The sequence below is a fragment of the Amblyomma mixtum genome, chromosome 2, assembly GCF_055824585.1.
Source record: "Amblyomma mixtum isolate Tamu chromosome 2, ASM5582458v1, whole genome shotgun sequence".
Taxonomy (NCBI): Eukaryota; Metazoa; Arthropoda; class Arachnida; order Ixodida; family Ixodidae; genus Amblyomma; species Amblyomma mixtum.
In genome coordinates this window covers 213,820,274-213,836,763 of record NC_143013.1, presented here as the reverse complement: position 1 = coordinate 213,836,763, position 16,490 = coordinate 213,820,274, and the positions used below count along the sequence as shown (strand labels likewise).

Below are 16,490 nucleotides of genomic sequence, written 5' to 3'. Positions count from 1 at the left end.
AGCTTATTTTCGTCCGAATTTGCAGCGTTTTCTCCTCTGTGTTGTACTGAATACGTGGCTACGTGGTCGTATAAAGCAATGACAGGAAAGAGAAAAAAAAATAATATCTAGTGTCTCCACAACTGAAGGAGTATAAGGAATATCCGCCCATCTCCCCAAATGTAGCGCCATTCTAGTTTTGACTTAATGGCCTCGCGTAAACTTGGGTGGGTAACCAAGAATAGGGACTAAGCATTGCGCTTCATAACAGGATTGGTGCTCCACATAAGCATTATGTGATTCATGGCAACGAAATCCGGCGTTGGCGTTGACCAGCAACACGTTAAGTTTGGTTTATGGGGTTTAACGTCCCAAAGCGATTCAGGCTATGAGGGACGCCGTAGTGGAGGGCTGAGGAAATTTCGACCACCTGGGGGTTCTTTAACGTGCACTGACATCGCACAGCACACGGGCCTCTAGAATTTCGCCTCCATAGAAAATCTACCGCCGCGGCCGGGATCGAACCCGCGTCTTTCGGGCCAGCAGCGTTGGCCAGCAACAATGGTCCCATCAATTCCAGATAACGTCACGGTCGAAAAGAAAAGTGGAATGTCTTCCGAAGGTGCCGGGAAATTCAACCTAGAGCTTCCGGACTGCGAGACGAGCACGCAAGCAATACGCCCCAAAACCGCGTTGCTTCTTGGGGGAACAAAGGTGAACCTTGTATATGCGTTGCCTTGCGGCTGTTGCTGATGAGTAGGTGTGTCATTATAAAGGAGGGGAACTATTAAAAACAAATAAATGATAATAAAAAGAGAATAAAAACAACGCCTTCGCATTCAAACCACGTTAGTAGTCTTAAGCGCCCTCCTTAAATTTTTTTTTTATTAGGCGAGAGATAGTTTGCCATGACTTAGTGGGGCAGCGTCAGCTGAGATCATAACGCTGCCAGCGCTACAAACGCCAGGAGATCACGAAATGTACAGCACAGTTTTGTTATTGCTAATAACCAGCAAAGCTTAATATACAGGCTTAAAAAGCCCTGAATAAAATCCGAAGGGTCAAACTATGCAGACCTGAGCGCACACTTGAACGGTGCCTATTTAGCGGTATTTGATACCAATATAAAAAGTAAGCAATTGGCTTTCGTGATGGCACTTATCTAAATAATAGCTAAAGCGTTGAAATCATGGGGCTATCTCAAAGAAATTTCATCAATGCGAGGTGATTATGCTAGGTGCAGCGGTATGCGTGCATTATAAATCTCGATAAATTATTGGCGCTGTTTAAGCAAGCACCCATAACATGGAGAAGAAATCAGTTTGTGCAGAATTTGTGTATATGCATTTACGATAGTAAATTAACAGGAGTGTTTGATTGATGGCGCAGCACAAAAATGGGGCGCATATTTTTTTCGCCATGACGTATGTGTACCGTTTTTCGCTTTCTACGGTTTTTCTTGGCTGAGCAAGGTTGAGCTTAAAAATAGTGTACTTAAAACTTGAATTTCGTACTTGATATCCCCGCCGCAAAGCCGAAGAATGTTGTCGATGTCATGCAACGTCTTCGCTCGTACTGCTGGCTTAAATATTTTGTGGGCGTTGATTTGCTTGCGTCGCGTAATTAGGTGCATAGTCTGAGAATTACTTTCAGAGCTTTCCCTTTTGTGCGCATTTTTACTAGGATTAGTCAGCGTGATTTCTGTTACTTTGCTCGACTCCGTGATTACGAAGAAAATGTTCAGCTTGACATCCAGATACGTGTCGTTCCCAGAATATTGACTGGAACACCGCGGTTAGCCCGCAGCGCGAACGCCATAGAAGCAGCAACCAGAAAAGTAATTTTTATAGTTTTTTATTGGCATTCAAGAGGCAAAAGGAGTTAGGCGTCCATTTTTTTTTCGCCCCGGCCTTCTGGTCCTCCTGATGCCGACTTGAAGCAAACTTGGCTCGAGCACTGCATTCTGAAAATGAAATAAGAGAAGGATAAGCTTCTATGAGCGAAATAAATGTGTGACATCGCGTTGCATCGTTCATTTAGATGTGTCGATATTATTTTTATACACGTATGTGCCTGAAAGTTAGATAAAAATGACAAGCACAACAAATTCGCGGAATATTTCGATGTTGGCAGATTTGTACATACATCTTGAGGAAAACGGGCAAAACCGAAACACAGATACCAACCAAACTCGCAGGTCCCAAAGGCGCAGGCATTATATGATACCCGTCAGCTTAAATTAAAATGGCAGTGCCTGCACACATCGAAACAAAATATCGCGCCGATATATACGGCCTTTCCTCAACTTTCCGAGACCACACATTATACGTGTAAAATTATTCCTACAAATCCGCTGCTTTTGAAAGAAGTATTCATGTACGCAGTTTTGTTGAGTACATCTAGCTTAGAGGAGCATGACTTGTATGAAAAAAGGAGTACCATATTTCCCGGTCTACAGTCCGCACACGGCGCACAGTCCGCAGAGGCAAACTTCAGTTTGAATGAAAGTTTTTGTTTCGATAGTTCGCCCCGTCCGCAGGGACGAATTTCGGTTAAAAATAAGTTTTGCACCTTCTCCCGATTTTTTAGAGAAGCAGCTAATATCTGAGCACTTATTTCATCCCTGTGGAATTATTTCGCCCCTGCTCGGTTCGATTTCACTGTTTGCGCACAGTCGACTACACTGAGCTTCAGCGTTGCCGGGAAGTCCCTTCTTTTCGGAGCAATCGCAGCCGTTCTTCAAGGTGGACAACGATGACCCTAACGTTACATCGCCACTCCTGGTGTTATTCATTGAAATTTTCTGCTTATGATCACAAATCCAAGCACTGAAGAGCCCCTACTCTAAGTACCATCGGCAACATTTTCCTGCATAACAAAACCGATTGCATATCGGAGCTAATTTTGCGACGTTATTTAGCACGGCAAAATATCTCCGCTGGAGTCGTGTGCCCTTTCTTTTTTTTTTTACTTTGAGAGCCCCACTCGGCATCTTCGGATCCAGCAAAATATTTAAAAGAAACTGAATCATGCGTAGTCCGCACCCATACATAGTCCGCAGATTGCGAAATTTCAGGTTTTAAACGTGTATACTCCGCTGACTATACTCCGGAAAATACGCTACGCGTAATTAATATGTTCAATAGAGCAGACTGTAGTAGAAGTTAGTTAGGACTCAGTATGGTTAAGGTTCTGTGAAGTTGCTGAAACACATTGTAGGTAGTGAAAGAGCTAAACACTGTGTGTGCACGAAGAAAAGTGGCCCTACCTATTATCGGCTGGTAGTCGGGGGCCATTTAGGGCAGCGTCATATTGGTATGTGTGATCTTATGTCTTGTTATTGTTGTCGTCATCATTCATTTTTTCATGCCAACGAGTCCATTGTTTTTCACTACTTCCGACGTCTTCCTCCGCCACGGCTTGTCGCAATGCTCCCCAATGCGCTGCACGCATTTCCTCGAAGAGTATGGCGACCGAGTTTACATTTATGAAGGCAACAAAAGGCACGTTAAATGGAATGAGGATGCACAGATTTCTTTGCGCGACAGTCAGCTATACATGGGGGCATCGTTTGCACCTTGCGAAATAATGGCGCAGACTCAGGAATGCGGCTGCCCAGATATAGGCCAATGATCAGAAATACAAACTTCCAACAGGCAGTATGGCGCCTATACGCCTGTAGGGAATAGCGGTGACGCACCTGCAGTTGATCGCCGCCTCACTTCTTGCACCTGTCACAGCCGCATCCTCCGCTGGAGCACTTGCACTGCGTGGTGCAGGTGCACTTGGGATCTGCGAGGAGATTTAAATCCGACACGCTTGGTTATGAGAGACAATGCGGGGTCGCTCTGCACAGGCAGAAAAATACGTATAAAGAAATGCTAGAAAGATAAAACTCCAGAACTAAGCGGCGCATTAACATCAAAGGAGGCCCTGTAAGCAATGGTATCGAATTGTTGGCTTGCTGTTAACTGTTTAGCAGCCAGCCGCGAGTAGGTGCGTGCTAGCTCGTTCTTAACTACAACGTGAAAGCAATGACTCGGCGACATGCCTGCCAGCTGTGGCGAGTTATAGCCATTCTACGCCTGGACTTTGAAGTCCCATTTCCTACACCTCTCTCATTTCATCTCTCTCCCCGAATCCCTTCCTGACGCAGAGCAACGAGTCAGAGAATTTAAACGCCGGCTGAATTTTCTGTACTTCGATTAAAAAGCTTCTCTCTCTCCCTGTCTCACGCGCGCGTGCTCTCTAGCAATGGGGACCACTCTTTCAGTGCTCTTCTATTTCAGCTTTGATGTCACCTCGAAACCAATAGGAGGTTCATTTTACGCATACGGTTTCACGAAAGCGTTGTCGTTGTTCTTAAAAACAAAATGGCGTGAAGTTTCATGCACAGCTGAATTCTGGACATGCGTCAAAGAGTTAAGAGCAGTTTCTTTCAACCGTGTAGCTATCTGTGTTTTCGGAGCGAATGTGCACTGTCCACTTGCAAGGTTTTCGCCGATGAATAATATAAAATAAAAGAAAGTAAAGTGAGAGTGCTTTCCCTCCTCGCGCGTTTTTCAGACTCTCGTGTCAATCCTCTATACGCCCAATCCAGAAGCAGAGTATGCAGATTACCGTTCCTTCGCGTAATACGACCTTATTCTTTTACGAGTCTGCACCAGAAAACGTCCGAGTGGCTATTGGTTCTTAACGTATACAAGGCCTCCTGAACGCAAACCATGGGCGATCTCGCGTAGGTGATAAGCCTGTTGATAAAACTGGCACATTTAAGTTCATAGTATTCCTGCGCAACGGCACAAGGCCAGAGAAGGTAAGAAGAAAGACGCTCTGTTCGTCCTCCTTCTGACCTCCTTTGGCCTTGTGCCGTTTCGCTGCAAAACTATGAACTTAAATCTACAATACCAGATAGCCCAGCAACTAACTCCCCTGGCACATTCGTTGGCACACGACGCCAAAAGCGGCCGCGTTGGCATCATGCAACACCGCTTGCGTAAGACGGCAATTAAGTGCTCCATGTTCATTTGCGATTTGAGAGATGCTGCTGTAAACAAGTCAGCATGACAAAGGGCATTACATGATATCACTGCTCATCAGCTGGGTTATCTTACTTTATCACGGCGCTGCCGCCCCTTTCACTTTGATTAAGCACCTGCATTACAAGATCAGCCTAGAGATAGCCTGACGTCTCGTCCCACTTCCGGTCGTTGCTATAGGGATCGTTATCGATGTGCATAGACAATGATCACGTCTGGTATCAAACTACCCTTGATATGTGCTGCGGCCGGAGTTCAGTTATTCGGAGAACATTACTGAGGAGGGAGATTAAGATCGCAGTAGGCAGATCACCTCCCCGGCTTGCGCTTGCACGCTTTGCAGCGCCACCGAATGCAGCTGAACGCTAGGAATTGGGGGCATTGTTTAAGGAAAATAAAGCCTGCTTTGGTCAGTGTTACTCTTCAAAAGTATGCGCTATGAGGGAAAGTATACAATACGGGTGATTTGGACCCTTGACAACAAAGCGCGAAGAAAACGACGAGGACGAAGATGTGAAAAGACATGATTAATCCTTAGGACATCATCATCATCATCGGGGTAACTGGGGTTGCCTAGTAAAGTCGGGTAAAGTAAGAATTTGAAAAATCGCGAGTTTCATTCCGCGCACATAGTCCACATCACGGGTTGGTGACCAACGGACGGCACTGCAGACGCTCATCGTCCCTCTTTTGTCATAACGCACCCTTCACATCTCTGCCGTTGTTTTTCCAGCCCAATAGTGGGGTGGCCGGGCCAGTTGTCCGCCTAACCTAGAGGCTACAGCTTCAATAATGCGCGAGAGTTCCTGTGTTGCTAGGGGATTTCGCTAAGGAGTGGTGAAACGTCGAAACTCTCCACAACCCCTCGCCCCCTCCCCCCCTCTCCGCAGGATATCGGCTGTAACTGCTCCTCCTGGCGCAGAACGAGATGCAATCAGCCGAGATCTGTGTTATGGAAGTTGCCGTAGATATCACACAATCCAAGCGGTGACAGCGGCAAATAATAGACTGCGCTGGGATAAGAAATATGTGCTATTCTCTTGGTCGCGAACGCGCGTGCCGAAGGGCATTGTTTGAAGATCGTATAGGTTTGACGACGCTTCCAATTCCTGGCCATTGCGATCGCGGAATTTTTCCAGCTTGAAATTCGACACTCCTTTGTTTTAGGGTTTTCACTTAGGTACTAGACGACGAGCAGCGGTCTAGAGCAACTGGTAACAAAAACGATCTTCGCACGATTTTCAAAAAAATATCTGCCTTATGACTACAACCGTCAGCACACAGTTCCCTCTATCTCGAAAGTCGGCATGGTTACGCATAGCAGAGCTTTCGATAACTTAGAACACAGATGTATTCCTGTATATGTTGCCTACCTCACCGCATTTAAGCTGCTCAGTAGCATTAAAACAAAAAAAAAAGTCGGATATTGATGTTCGCCTTTAAGACAACATTAGGCTGCATCTCATGGCAAAGCTACAGTCATACCCCGGAGCATAGAAGCGGCTTCAATACTGCACATTCAAAGAAGAAAAAAAAACTAGCCGATAACGGCAGAAAAGACACAATTCTCACCTCCGCATTTGCAGGCTTTGTCCATGTCGCTTCAATGAATATCGCTCTGCGCACTTTCTCACCTTCTCACTTCCTGCGTTCTCTAAGTGTATTTAATGCCGTCGTATAGTCCCGCGGAGTCTTTTATAGCCATGCTGTGGCGATGCATGGGGCTGTGTGCAAAAACAAACCGATTGGCTCCGTTTCCGATGCGCGCGTGTGCATCAACATCCTGCCGTGTGCAAGCGCTCCAGCCAATGGCGATGCGGGATCGGGGAAAACGTGCGTTGTGACGCTGCGCGCAAACCGTAGACTGGGAAACTCCTGGTGAAGCCACTCTCCCTGAACGAAATAGCTCGCCTTATCGAGGGACGCTTTTCGTCATCAGGCGTCGTCGCAGTGCAACCACCTGTTGACGTCGCTGTCGCTGCAACTGCCCTCTTCTGGCCAGCGGCGTGAAGTCGAAGCGTTGTTCATCGGTGGCGAAAGAAATCTTGCGAAGCTGGCAGCTGAGGTGTCGAATGTAAAAGATGGTCTAGGCTCCAACGGCCGAATTTCCAGGGTCCGAATGAGGGCCCATCTCACGCGGTTTCTATGAAGCTTCGAATTTCCAGAAACGCACATGCAGTAAGCAATAAGAGGCCTCTCTCTCGCCACAGCCACCACAGCGCTGTCGGAGTACCCTTCTTCAACTGTGGTCACCAGCTGCTAATGCTGTTGCAAACAGATAATGGAATTCTAGAGGCCCGTGTACTGTGCGATGTCAGTGCACGTTAAAGAGCCCCAGGTGGTTGAAATTTCCGGAGCCCTTCACTACGACCCCCCTCATAGCCTAAGTCGCTTCGGGACGTTATACCTCGACAAACCAAACCGAAATTCGGTGTCTCTGTTATTTTTTTCACGGAACGGTTAGCCGCTCTCTCTCTCCTGTTTTGTTCTCTTTTCCTATGTTGCGTCTTTTGGCTGGTTTTAAGATGAGTCACTTACAACTCTCCCAGTCGTCAGCCTCGTTAATCAAGCCCCCGATGGAACAAGCTAAGCACTCTAAAAAAAATTTTTTGCCGTTACTTACAGAAACTACATTTCATGGTAGATGCCTTTCGGAAGGCTATCGGTTCTAGAGCAGCTTCCTCTCGATTACATCCTCCAGAAAGCTCAAAATAACGGCCACCGCTTTGCACTCCAAATGTCCTATCGTACAAAAGCAATGTGCAGAAAATGTGCGACGATGTAGCTTTTTATATGTCGAAGTTTGTTTTATAAAGTTAACACAAGCAGTTCATCACCTAAATAAAAGAATGCCCCTCCCTTCGCTTCCGAAGATTGTGATAACCTGAAAACGCTACATCACCGATGAAGAACGCTTCGAGTTCACGCCGCTGGCCAGATGAGGGCAGTTGCAGCGACAGTGACGTCAACGGGGGCCCTGCATGGCGACGACACCTGATGACGAGAAGAGCTCCGAGATAAGATTCGTTCAGGGAGAGTGGCTTCACCAGGAGTTTCCCAGTCTACGGTTTGTACTCAGCGTCACAACGCACGTATTCCCCGATCCCGCATCGCCGTTGGCTGGAGCGTTTGCACACGGCAGGATGTTCGCGCTCACGCGCGCATCGGAAACGGAGCCAATCGGTTTGCTTTTGCACACAGCCCCAAGCATCGCCACAACATGGCTATAAAAGACTCCGCGGGACTGTTCGACGGCATTAAATACACTTAGAGAACGCAGGAGGCGAGAAGGAGAGAAAGTGCGCACAGCGATCTTCATTGAAGCGACATGGACAAAGCCTGCAAATGCGGAGGTCAGTACTGTGTTTTCTCTACCATTATCGGCTAGTTTTCTGTTGTTTTTTTTTTCCTCTTTGAATGTGCGGTACTGAAACCACTTCTATGGTGCGGGGTATGATTGTAGCTTTGCCACAAGGTGTGGCCTAAGGTTGCCTCAGAAGCCAACATAGATATCCGACTTTAACAGCTTTAATGTTGCTGAACGCTTTAACGCTGTCAGATACGGTTGGTTGGTTTATGGTTGGTTTATGAGGTTTAACGTCCCAAAGCGACTAAGGCTATGAGAGACGCCGTAGTGGAGGGCTCCGGAAATTTCGACCACCTAGGGTTCTTTAACGTGCACTGACATCGCACAGTACACGGGCCTCTAGAATTTCTCCTCCAAAGAAATTCAACCGCCGCGGCCGGGATCGAACCCGCGTCTTCCGGGTCAGCAGCCGAGCTCCATAACCACTGAGCCACCGCGGCGGCTGTCAGATACGTAATATAAGGTCAACAGCAATAAATATGTAGTATAAGGCGTCTATAAAGTCTGGAAAGCGTAATGCTGCTGACTTCCGAGATCAATGGAATTGTGTCCCGACGGCTGTGACCATAATGCCGGTTTTTTTTTTTTTGAAAATCTTGCGAAAATCGCTTTCGTTAGCAAGGCCTGTAGACCACTGCCGGTCATATAGTACCAAAGTGAAAGCTCTACTAAAAGCAGTGCCCAATTTAAAGCCGGAAAAATTCCTCGATCTCAACGGCTAGGAGTTGGAAACGTTGTCTCATTTATACGAGCGTCGAGTGGTGCAACGCAGTTTGTTATTTTTCGCTGTCCCCGTTTGAATTGTCTGCTATCCATTGTAACTATGACCACATTGAGACCTTGGCTGATTGCCTCTCGTTCTGCGCCAGGAGGAGCAGTTACAGCCGATATCCTTACAGCCGATAGCCGAGTTGCTACATTTCACGAGTACTTATCGAACAGCCTTAGCAACACGGTAACTCTCAAGCATTATCGAGGGTAGCCTCAAGGTTAGGTAGACAACGGGCTCGACCACCTGGCTATTGTGTTGAGCAGACAATGACAGAGTTGTGAAGGGCCCGTAACGACAAAAGAGAGGCTGACGCGTTGGGCGCTTACAGTGCCGTCCGTTGGTCACTAACGCGTCATGCGGACTATGCGCGTCGATTGCAACTCGTGATTCTTCACACTCTTCCAAAAACACAAATCACGTGTCCTCCAGCACCGCATAGGCTTTATTCAGGACCCGCAGTGACCCAAATCACCCATACTGTCCTTCACACACTGCCGAGCGCGTACTTTCATCTGCGCCAATGCCCAAACCTTACTTTATTTTTCTTAAACCATTCTCCCTCCTTGTACCGTTCTGCTCCATTCGGCGTAGCTGTAAAACTTGTCAGCCCTGGCCGAGCAGGCGATCTACCTACTGGGATCTTAATCTCTCTAGTCAATGAAGTTATTCTAATGGCTGAATGCCGGCCACAGCACATATCGAGGGTTGTTTGATACCGGACGTGACCCTTGTCTGTGCACACCGATAACGATCTCTTTAGCAGGGCACCGGAAGTGGGACGAGCCGTCAAGCTATTTCTGTATTGATTCTTGTAACCCAGCTGCTTAATGAAAGTGCAAGGGGCGGCCTTGCCGTGATAAGATAAGATCACCCAGCTGATGAGGAGTGATATCATGTAATACCCTTTGTCATGTTGACTTTACAGCCATTTCGCTCCAGTCGCCAATGAAAATGTAACAATTGCTGTCTCAGACGGGCGTGGCCGTGCACGCATGATGGCCGTATGACCGATTTAGGCCTCGTCCGCCGACGAATGTAGAAATCACGAATGTGGAGTCAGTGCCGGCTTTATCAATAGGCATATCAACCACGCGAGATTGCCTAAAGTTCGCGTTCGGGAGGCTTTGCAGACGTCAAGAAGCTCTCGGCGGACCGTACAATACGACCATAAGTACGTTTTCTAGTGCGCAGTCGTAAACGAATAAAGTCGTAACACGCAAATGGGAGGTACACTCACCGTCAAAAGTAAATAGAAAGCGACTTTGTCAAAAAAATTTAATTTCTTTAAATCTAAAGTTTAATGGCCCGTGCTTGTTGGTGCACAGTGCAATTCGCAAAATAACAATTAGGCTGCACATATGTATTCAAGGATGCATGAAATGGGGGCCAATGATTAAATTTTTTCGTGAATATTGCCTTCCATTTACTTTTGACGGCACCTGTACATATATAGTCGGTAATGTCGGCTTCTGGACTGAGCTTATAGAGAGTTCACAGTAGGCGCCAAAATTCAGGGGGGCACTTTGTTGACCTAAAGTGCGGTGAGGAGAAAGCCTTTAGCGTGGTGTTGCTGCTTGTGTCACTTATGTGTGGTTAAGATGTTAATTAAGTACACAATTGTTTGTGAATCTTAAATGCTGGAGACACTGGAGGGCGTTTGGGAGGCATCCGTTTGGGAGGCACTCTCCAGCGTCCTAGACAAGGATAACTGCATATGCGTTGGCAGGAAGTAGCTTAGCCATTAGCACGCCCGGCTGCGGAACGGAAGGATGGTGGTTTGGATACCATCGTACACAAGGATTTTTTTTTTCTGGTCTGACTAGAAAAAGCGTGACACGTCTTCTGATAACCTTCTGGTGGCAGCATTCTGTCGACAACGATAAGGCATTAAAGGCGTTTGCCTTAAAATGCGCGCTACGAGGGAAAGACTACTTCGTTTCTTTTTTTCTTTTCGAAGTTCTTCGACGAAAACCTTGCAAGTGGACGTTACATATTCGCTCCAAAAACACACGTAGCTGCACTATTCTAGAACTGCATTCAACTCCTAGACGAATGCCTAGCATTCTGTTGGGCATGAGACTGGAAACAATTCAAAACACCGGAAATCTCCCTTAAACATTGCTTTTAGGAATAGCGGCAAGGCTGTCATAAAACCGGTTGGGTAACCTGCCATTCGTTTCCAAGCTGCGTCCCAGCTTAAATAGACAGGCACTCTCGCTTCTAAAGTGCTCTCCATTTGTAGAGCCCTGGCTGTCGTGCTGGTTTCCGATGTATCGAAGCGTACAATGGCTATAACTCGGCATAGCCAATAGGCATGTCGAGTCGTACCAACGCGCAGGATAACAACCATCCCCAACCGCCTTCGCGTTTTATGGTCGGTTACATTTCTAGAACGAAGTGGGAAATCGTCGTCTACGGAGGCCTTCCCACTTATGTCATCGAGTCATTGATCTTACGTTACGGTCAAAATACCTGCATGCACCTGCAACAATGGACAAAGTACGGTCAAAGGTCTAAGTACCTGCATGCAAAGTAGCATGTGCCTAATAGCAGCTGGCAGCAAAAGTCAGCCGCAACCAAATAACTCGATACCATTGCTTACAGGGCCTCCTTTGATGTTAATGCGCCGCTTCGTTCATAAGTCGTATCCGACTAGCATTTCTTTATACGTATTTTTCTGCCTGTGCAACGCGCCCCAGAATTGTCTCTCATAACCAAGTGTGTCTCATTTAATCTTCTCGCAGATCCCAAGTGCACCTGCACCACGCAGTGCAAGTGCTCCAGCGGCGGATGCGGCTGTGACAGGTGCAAGAAGTGAGGCGTCGTGAAACACCAGGTGGGTCACCGCTATTCCCTACAGGCCTATAGGCGCCATCCTGCCAGTTGCAAGTTTGTATATCTGAACATAGGCCTATATCTGGGCCAACGTTTCTAGATAAAGACAGTTGGGAAACTGCGCCGGCGAGCCAGGGAGCAGAGCGGCCCCACGCGATCGCCGTCTAGGCGGTGGCGCTGCGGTCGCTTTAGGATGAGCGCGTCGTCTGCTACTCCCAGCTTGAGGGTTGTCGGAAGGAGATGGCTCGCGTCCGCTAAAAAAACAACGTATTTAAGGAATATTACCCACCCGAGGCATATTATCAACATAAACTGCAAGGAGGCAAGCGGTATGTCATGTTTCTCTAAACCGAGGAAAGAAGGGATTCCAGTTTTTTTTCGATATTACAGCCAAAAGCTCAACCTCGAGCATCCTGCCCTCACGTACCCCAGACGTGGAGCGCACGCGGACTTCGCTAGAAGCAGTCGCCCCCGGCGCAGACGATGCGAGGCGCGAACTAACGTTAATCATTCGCGCAGCAAACAGTGACCAAGCGCAGTCAATGGGCGCCGCGGCGGTGAAGAGAAATCGTGGCCTCTGAGATCAAGCGCTGTGTTAAAGTGCCGATGCTCGAGCTGGTCACGGAGGCCATAAAAAACAAACGCGGTACTCCCAGAACCCGAGAGATGGCGCTCAAATCTCTTTGAGATGAAATCGGCGACAGAAAGGGGCCGCATACCCGGATAGGGTTTTCCAACTGTCTTTATCTAGAAACGTTGATCTAGGCAGCCGCATCCCTTAGTCTGCGCCATTATTTCACAAGCTGCAAGCGATGCTCATTTATCGCTGACTGCCGCGCAATGAAATCTAGACATCGTAGTTCGATTTAACATGCCTTCGTAAACGTACGCTCGGTAGCCATACTCTTCGAGGAAATGTATGCAACGCATTGTGGAGCATTACGATAATTGGTGACGGTGAAAGACGTGGGAAGTAGTGAAAAACAATGCACTCGTTCACCAAAAAAAAATTGCAATGACAATGGCAAAAATAACAAAACCTAAGATCACACATACCAACATGACGCTGCTCTAAACGGCGCCCGACCACCAGCCAATAATAGGTAGTGCCACTTTTCTTCATGCATCTCTACACAGTGTTCAGATCTATCACTACCTGCAAGGTGTTTCAGCAACGTCACAGAACCTTAAGCACAGAGCATCCTTACTAACTTCAGCTATCTAGTCGACAGAACAGATTATTAATGGGTGCCACATTTTATGGGCTGTTGTCAGCGGAGTACAAATTTTTAAAAGCTGACTGTGCATGATTTAATATTTCAAGTTATTTTGCTAAAGCTAGACAAGCCTAGCGCAGGTGTCAGTGTAAACAAAAAAGACGGGACCCGGCTGCGCTTGCGATATTTTGCTGTACTAAGTAACACTGCAAAATTAGTTCTGATATGCAGTCAGTTTCGTTATGCAGGCAAATGCTTCTCTGGGTACTTAGAGTAGGCTATCTCTAGTGCTTAGATTTGTGAGCACAAGCTCAAATCCTCGGCGAATCCAGCCACGAGCGGCGATGTAACACTAAGGTCGTCTAAGTCGATTCGAAGAACGGCTGCGATGGCTGCTAAAAGAAGAGCCTTTCTGTCAGCGTTCAAGTTCAGTGTATAGTCAAGTGTCCGCTAGCAACAAAGTCGATCCGAGCGGTCAATAAAGAATTTCACACGGATGAAAAAAAGTGCACGGATATGGGCTGCTTTCCTTAAACATCTGTGGAAGATCCAAAAATTAATTTTCAACCGATATTCTTCCCTGCGGACTATGCACCCGATGCGGGCTACTGTACGGAAAATAGGGTACTTCTTACTCATTCAAGTCATGCTATTCTAAAATAAAGAACCCAGCACAGGTAAGCGCTTGAATACCTTTGTGCAGAACAGCGGGATTCCTAAGAATAATTTTAGTGTGGTTTCGGAAAGTTGAGGAACATATAGGCACGTTTGAAGGAGAAATGTCGGCGTTATATCTCGTTTCGAGGTCTTCGAACTCTGCCATTTTAACTTAAGCTGAGGGGTAGCATAGAATTCTAGCGATTTTGTGGCCGCATGAGTTCCGTTGGTATCTGTGTTTGGGTTTTGCTCGTTTGCCTAAAGCTATATATCGTTACGTAGTGGTGACGGCTATCCAGGCAGTCAGGAAGACAGCGACAGGAGTCTTGCCAAAGAACCTGTTTTTGGGCTGACCTGCGCCCACAATGAACTGAGTGTGGCTCAGCGACGGCAAAAGCAACAAGCGTGCATGCTCGGCGGTCGTCGAACAAAATGCCCGCCGCTCATGGCCGTGCTCAACTTAGAGCCGATAGCGAACTTTCCAGATACGGCGGGCAAAGTTACCACAACAGTATGGAACGACCTAGAATCGGCTCCACCTGGATGCGATCAATCGAGATAAATCTGGTCGCGTCTTGCACAAAGAAAGCGATAAAGCAGCGCGCCGGCAGCTTTGAAGAATGAACAAACAAAGAGTAGAAAGATTCGCGGCAATATAAATCGACCAACATCTAAATCTTCCGCGAATTTTTAATACGCTAAGGTTTTATTTAGCTTTCAAGCACTCTGTATCAAAAATATTAGCGACACTTCTGAATGCGCAATGTAAGGCGATGTCACAAATTTATTTCGCTTATATAGGCTACTTCACTGTGGGTAACCGCGCCTTGTTCTTATTTCTTGTCTTTTTTTTTTTTAGAATGCAGCGCTTGAGCCAAGCATGCTTCAAGTCGGCATCAGGACCGAAGGGCCGCGGCGAAAAAAAAAGAGACGCCCAAGTCTTTCTGGCTTTTGAATGCCAATAAAAATAAGAAAAAGTGCTTTTCTGATTGTTTCTTCTATGGTGTTCGCGTGTTCCATTCAACATTATGGGAACGACACGTGTCTGAATGTCAAACTGCATATATTTTCGCAATCACCGAGTCTAGCAAAGTAACAGAAATCACGCTGACTGATCCTAGTAAAACTGCGCACAAAGCGTGAAGCTCTAAAAATAATTCTGAGACTATGGACCTAACTTTACGACGGGGATAAAAAGTATGAAATTGAAGTTTTAAGTATAGTATTTTTATGTTCAACCTGCTTAGCCACGAAAAGCCGCAGAAAGCGAAAAACAGTACACATCAGTCATAGCGAAAAAGTATGCGCCCCGTTTTTGTGCTGCGCCATCAGGTCAAACACACATGTTAATTTACTACCCTCAGCACACACACACAAGTGCTGCACATACTGATTTCTTCTCCATGTCATGGATCCTTGCGTAAACAGTGCCAATAATTTATCGCAATTTATAGCGCATGCATACCATAACAAATAGCACATAGTATGCATTTTGTGCAGATAAATACGTAGAAGATATACATCGACAACTTTTTTTATCTCTTTATTAAAAGGGCAAGAATAATTTTGCGCCATTGTGTCAGATTTTCAGCGGTGTTTCATCCGTTATGTGTGTTCATCGCGTGTATGTGTTAATTTGTCTCGTGTCTGTCCATGTGCTGTATGCCATGCCTGTATCTGGGGCCTCAGACACATTCAAGCTGCAGCTTTGCAGCTTTTCCTTGCATTATAAAGGGAATAAATATTTGTGTAATTTTATTACATTACTATTATTATTATTATTTAAGCCTTTAAACAGAATCTAGATAGCTGCCTTCGGTAGAGCAGGGCCCATTGCTTACTTTTTATAACCCCATCGAATAGCGCGTATTAGGCACAGATCAAGCGTTAGAGCGCCGAGCTGCATATCTTGAGACTTCATATTTTATTTGGCGCTTTTTAAATCTATATTTTATGCCCTGGTAATTATTACAAATCACAAAACTCCGCTCTCTATTTCGTGATCTCCTAGCGTTTGTTGCGCTTGGAGCGTTAGTACCTCAGCTTATGCTCCGTCAGCCATTGTTAATACTATTCATCACCTGACCAAAATAACTAAAGTTATATGGAGCACTGATCCTTGTTATGCAGCGCAATGTCTAGTCCATATACTTGGCTGCCCACCAAAGTTTACGATGCACGCATGAAGTCCACATCAGCATCTCGCTGCAGTTGGGGAGCTGCAAGGATATTCTTTATACTCCTTCAGCTATGGAGATATGAAATATTATTTTCACTTTCTGAGAAAGGCCTCGTCCTTAAATTCGTATTATATAACGACATAACACACACAATCGGTGCCGCACACAGAAGAAAGACGCGTTTTAAAAACAAAATAAATGTAATCGCGCTTTTTGCCGCGAATGCTTCGGGCCAGGGACAGTTCTTACCAAACGTACCATTAGGAGACGAAATGCAAAATGTTGAAAGGGGATAATTGCCTTACCGCAGAAAGGCTGCTTGTGAACGTCATGGCAGTGTTTTGATCCCTGATCCCGCGCCGCTTTTCTACGCCTTAAAAAAAGACACGAGTTTTGACATATGCAACCTGTTCATGCTTGTAATCGAGCTTTCATAGTTAATTG

At 46.4% G+C, this 16,490-nt stretch overlaps 2 long non-coding RNA genes across 2 annotated transcripts; one reads left to right on the top strand and one right to left on the bottom strand.

Moving 5' to 3' along the window:
* Positions 1–1,817: 1,817 nt before the first annotated feature.
* On the bottom strand, positions 1,818–6,821 carry LOC149362507 (uncharacterized). The gene is made up of 3 exons (XR_016288509.1): positions 6,591–6,821; positions 3,680–3,771; positions 1,818–1,942 (listed from the first exon to the last, which is right to left on the bottom strand). It is a non-coding gene; the product is annotated as an uncharacterized LOC149362507 (long non-coding RNA).
* A 1,257-nt stretch (positions 6,822–8,078) lies between these two features.
* LOC149362506 (uncharacterized) lies at positions 8,079–14,846 on the top strand. The gene is made up of 3 exons (XR_016288508.1): positions 8,079–8,371; positions 11,902–11,993; positions 14,726–14,846. It is a non-coding gene; the product is annotated as an uncharacterized LOC149362506 (long non-coding RNA).
* Positions 14,847–16,490: the final 1,644 nt, after the last annotated feature.